The sequence below is a fragment of the Heterocephalus glaber genome, unplaced genomic scaffold (assembly GCF_053883595.1).
Source record: "Heterocephalus glaber isolate CG9 unplaced genomic scaffold, H.glaber_assembly_v1.0 deba00001760, whole genome shotgun sequence".
Classification (NCBI taxonomy): Eukaryota; Metazoa; Chordata; class Mammalia; order Rodentia; family Bathyergidae; genus Heterocephalus; species Heterocephalus glaber.
In genome coordinates, this window is record NW_028258457.1 from 7,266,829 (window position 1) to 7,272,828 (window position 6,000).

Genomic DNA, 6,000 nt, shown 5'->3' on the forward strand with positions numbered 1-6,000 from the left:
AGTCATCCTGATGTTGGTGAAGAAGTACATTGTCACTGGGTAACCACTGATGGAGAGGTTCACATGGCAGGGAAATGCAGGCAGCCTCAATCTTACTACCACAAAGAACTGAACTCTGCCGACAACCAGGTGAGCTCGGCAGAAAACTCCATGCTACAGAAGGGAATGTTGCTCAGCTAGCACTTGGATTGCAGTCTTGTGTGATCCTAGGCAGAGGATCCAGCTAAACTATACTGGACCCCTGAACTTGGGAAGATGAGATAATTAACAAATGTGTATTGTTTTTATTTTTTTATTTGTTTTGGTACTGAGGATTGAACTCAGGTCCTTGTGCTTACAAGGGAGGCGCTGGAACCACTGAGCTAAATCCCTGGCATGGTTTTAAGCTGCCAGATTTATTACACAGCAGTAGCTAAATAATACAACTTTCCAGATAAATCTGTTCCTCCAAATCCTTTCCTCAGAGCCAGGCATGGTGGTGCACGCTATAATCCCAGCACTTGGGAGTTTGAGGCAAAAGGATCATTGAGAGTTTGAGGCCAGCCTGGGCTACGTAGTGAGTTTATTGGTTGTTGTTGTTGTTGTTGTTGTTTGGTACCAGGGATTGAACTCAAGACCTTGCGCTTTCAAGGCAGGCGGTGGAACCACTGAACTAAATCCCCAGCTCCTACATAGTGAGTTTAAAACCAGCCCAAACTACATAGCAAGATCTTGTCTCAAAAAAGTAAAAATAAAACAAATCCTTTCCTCAGGGTCTGCTACTGGTGGAACCCAAACTAAGGCATAAATATAGTTCATATAAATCTTAGTCTGTGAAAAATGCATAAATGTTTAACTTTAGCCAGTGGTGGTGGCACATGCCTATAATCCTAGCACTCTGGGAGGCTGAGAAAGGAGGATCTCAAGTTTGAGCCCAGCCTGGGTAATTTAGCAAGACTCTGTCTCAAAATAAAAAATAAAACAAAAAGTGCTGGGCAAGTAGCTCAGTGCGAGGCACCGGGTTCAGTCCTCAGGATCAAAAATTAATTAACTTCCCTTTTCCATTAGTAATGCAATTTTATTTCTATGTTAAGATTCCGTTGCACCAGGATGCTGGGAACTCTTTATCATCCAGCTAGAAACTATTCCTCCATGCCTATTCCTCTCCCAAAAGTGTCAAAATCCCAGGGTGCTCGGGACATTCTGAGGCATTATGGGTAAGTGAAGTGGCCACCTCAATCTCATCTGCATCTCCACCCCAGCACCCCCCACCAGTCTGCTTCAGATCTATCGGGCCCCATTCTTGGCCTCGTCTCTTATTAAGAGTGGTGCATGAGCAGGACACCTGTAGTCCCAATTATTAATAGTGGTGCATCCTCTGATGGTCCTGAGCCTGGTTCATGAGCTGGTTTTGACCTCAGGAGGCTGAGAGGAGGCACAGGAAACTCTTTGAGGCTGTCTGTGGCTTCAGCTGCCCGGAAATACCACTGAGTCATTTCCTTCTTGAGGACCTGCAGCCTCTCTGATCTCTGTCATGAGGAGCAGAATCCGAGCCACTTGTAGCCACTTTTGAGTTCCCCTATAGCTCCTCCAGGGGACTTTCCATGTTTCTAGGACTGTACTCAAAAAACAAGACATAGGAACTTTCCCCATGCTATGGGCTGCATTGTATTCCCTGCCCCCAGATTCAGACTGAAGTCCTAACACCTGTGTCCCAGCATGTGACTGTTTGAAGATAAGGTCTTCAAATAGGTAAATAACTTAAAGGAGGTCATCAAGACGAGCCCTAAACCAATATGAATGGAGTCTTTATAAGAAGCGGAGATCAGAGTGAAGGGTGACCATGTAAGGACACAGGGAGAAGGTGGCCATCTACAAGTCAAAGAGAGAGACCTCAGAGAAAATCAACCCTGCTAACACTTTGATCTCAGATTTCTGGCCCTAGAATAGTCAGAAAATAAGTTTCTGCTGTTTAAGGCACCCAAACCATGTTACTTTGTCATGGCAGCCATAACAAACTACTACACACCCACATCTAGCCATTCCGCCAGTCCTGGAAGAATCCTGTTTTTGAGTTGGACTGTGAGAGAAAGGGGCATTGAAGGCGGGAGCTTTACAAGTGAGAAAGAGTGGGAGCTACAACATCCACGTTATTGCTAGGAGGCACCCACAATCCCAGGAATGTGGGTGATCTATGGAAGAGGGGAAGACAAGGAAACAGATTCTTCTCTAGGACTTCTAGAAGGAATCATGCAACCTTACTAACACTTCAGTTTTATCCCAGTGAAATAATTCTTGACCCTGACATCCAGAACTTTAAGATAATAGATTTGTATCATTTTAAGCCAATAAGTGCATGGTCACTTGTTACAATAGCAAGGATAAAACAATACTTCCGGAGTTGGGTGGGTAGGACCACAACATCCACTGCAGTCCATCCCTTGTACTATCTGGATCTACTTGCTTTACAAAGAAGCATTTAAGGACAGCTTCTTCAGGATATTTTAAAATGTTTTTTAAAAATCAGTATAAGTGTGATACATAATAAATATATTCATCATGGGAAAATGGTACCTATACATATTGCACCTTAATAATTTTACTTCCCCTTCCCCACCTCTCCCTCCTTCCTGCCTCTGTCTCCAGATCCTCTTCCTGGCTCCACAGACCAGCTCCGTTTCCTATCATCTTGTCTTTTATTTATTCTTTGAGTTTCTCATAGAAGAGAACCCGTGTGATATTTATCCTTCTGTGCCTGATTTATTTCACGTAGCATTACTGATCGCCATTCCAGACAGAAAAATGAAGACCAGTGAGATGAGCCAGTTTCCACTGTTTGAGCTGAATCTAATGGCCTCCTCCTCTGCTTTCCTCCCTGATAGCCACTCTAGGATCCCCTCACCTGTGGGTGGCCCTTCTGTTGGTCTAGGTGGCTTCACTGGGAGGGGCATCCAGATTTTCACCCCTGAGGGGTCTGAGACCTTGGCCACCATGCCTTAGGACTCCAAAAGTGACACACTAACCTCTACCATTCCGCTGTGACACACTGTTGCCTTTTATTTAGGGTCTTGTTCCATGAGAGGTGTAAAGGGAATCAATTTCAGAGGCTTCCATTAGCCTGATGACAACTGATCTACTGGGTGATTTCCATGTGCCCAGTGTTCAACTTGTGTGACCTTTTCAAATCTTCTCAATCATCATATGATGCAAGTACTACTGCTATTCTCTGACTACAGATGAGGAAACTGAGGCACAAAGAGGTGTCATAACTAGCCCAAGGTGCTTCATGGAGGAAGTGGGGGAGTTTTCTGATTTCAGAGCCTTTAACCCAAACCACTCTCCTATATCTGCTGTGAAGGGCTCAGCTCCTAGGCACAGACCCCGCTTTCTCACCAATGCCTCTAGTGATGGACACATAGGTTATTTCATAGTGTGATACACAGTGCTGTCATGAACATCCTCATGAGTGTCATTTTGGGTCCACGGTCTCCTGCCCTAGGCTCTAAGTGCCCTCAGGTGAAGGTAAAGAAAAGAGTTTTGAGCATTTGTGTGTTGGTTTCCATCCTAGACCTCAAATCTCTTTCTTTCAACCTTCTTCTTTAGATCTTCCTACTCTGTATTCTCCATATTTCATCCTCCACCTCATTTTAGGACTTGCCCTGGGGAATGGATTGTCACACTCCTATGGGGTTCCTATATCACTGTGGTCAAGTACTTCCCCTCCCCAAGTCTCAGTTTCCTCCACTGTACAGTATGAAAAAAAGTAACTCATCCACCTTAAACTGTTGTGGATATTCAAAACCAACAATTTTGAAAAAAAGAATATAAATCAATCTAGGCATGATGGTGCACCCCTGTAATCCCAGAATCTTGGGAGGCTGAGGGAGGAAGACTGCAAGTTTAAGCCCACCCTAGGCAACTTACCAACTCAGGGAGACCCTGTCTCAAAATTTAAAATATAAGGAAAAGGACTGGAGATGTAGGTCAGTGCCAAGGCTTTGGGTTCAATCCCCAGTACCATCAAATTAATAATAATAATAATAATAATAATAATAATAATAATAATGTAAAAGGTTTTTTTCCCTTTCCTGCTTAGAATTCAAATCTCCACTCTGTCAGTTAGTGCTTATGTGGCCTTAAGAAACTTGACTTAGATTCTTTGTACTTCAGTTTCCCCCTTTGAAAACTGTGATAACAACATCTCCATGAACTCACACGTCGTAATAGCTTCCCTCCCACCAGGGTGTGATGGACACATCCCAAGTTCCAAGTTCTTGGCACAAACTAAGTAAATATTGGTTACTGTTGTTTTTAGCATTATTCATTTCTCTCCAGCTGTTCCTTTATCCATTAAAGCAGTCGTTGGCTTCAGATATCCATTTAGGATAGAAATCAGGAATCTCTTTGAATCTCTTGATGTCTTCAGTCATCCTAAATATGATGGAGAGGTTTGGAGTTTGGTCAAAATATTAAAGGGAAGTTGAGGCAATTCTGAACAACCACAATAGCTTCAGATCCCACGGAGGCGCCTGTTCCAACCATGCCACACCTAACCCCTCTCTCTGGCCCAGACTACTTTCATGTACACCCAAGTGTTGAACATTGCTAAAGCCTCAGTTTTAGCTCAGTGAAACTGATTTTGGATTCCGACCTCCAGAACGTTAAGAGAATAACTTTGTATTATTGGTCACTTGTTGTTATAGCAATAGAAAACTCACACAGCAGTAATTGGATGGTTGTATTATAGACCCCATGACAGTCCACCCCTCTTTCTATTTTTCACAACTGTATTAGTCAGCTTCCCTGTTGCTGGGACAAAATACCCAACACCTACAACTTAAAGGAGAGGTTTAGTTTGGATCCTGTTTTAAGAGGATTTAGTCCATGGCAGCTGGCTCCAATGCAGGACCATCATGGCAGAAGGGCATGATGGAGGAAAGTTGTTCACCCATGGCAGCCAGGAGGCAAAGAGAGAAGGAAGGAGCCAGGGAAAAGATTCTACCCTACCAGGTCATGTGCCTAGCGAGCCACCTCCAACCAGGTCCCACATCCTACCAGTTCATTCAGCCATGAACTCATCCATGGATTAATCCATGGATGAGTATAGCATTCTCATGATCCAATCCCTTCCAAAAGCCCCACCTCTGAATGTGCAAGGATCAGAGAGGTATTTTGGAGCTAAACCATAACAACAACCTGTTCCAGCAAGAACTAACTTACTCCAGCAAATCAGAATTTATCTCTGCTGAGGGCAACACCTACAATGACCTAATAAACTCTCTTGAGGCTTCACCTTTTAAAGATTCCACCAGCTCACCACTGGCATGCCGATGTCTTAGTTACTTTTCTCTTTGGTGGGACAAAATACCCGGCACTCACAAGTTAAAGGAGGAAAGGTTTATTTTGGCTCAGGTTTCAGCCCATAGTTGGCTGGCTCTAAGGAAGGGTAGCATGACAGAAGGGCATCACAGAGGAGAAACAGTCCATGGCAGAGAAGGCAGGAGGCAGTGAAGCAATAGCAGCAAGTCTGCTTTCTTTCTGTTCCTTTATATTCCACCCAGACCACAAGCCTGTTCATTGGTGCCACCCAGAGCCAGAGTGGGGCTTCCATTATCCATACCCTTGATCCCAGCATCACACTCTTAATCCACATTCACATACCCTAATCTAGCCACCTTTGAAACTTTCCACCTATCATTGCATGAAGCTTTCAGGGGACATCCAGATAGAAGCCATAGTAGCTGGTTACCACGCTTCCAGTACGTGTACTTTTAGGGGATATATTCAAACCATATGTAAACCATAGCCAGTCCATTATGACGAAGAGGGTCTAGAAAAACCCTATATTTATTATAGGTGGAATGATGGTTTACGTAAGTGTTCCTCAGAGGCCTATGTGATAAAAGCTTTGTCCTTTGTCTATAGTGCTACTAGGAGATGATGGAGCCTTAAGAGGTGGAGCCTAATGGGAGGATGTTAGGTCACAAGGGTGACCCCTGGTCCCTTCCTTTCTCTTTTTAG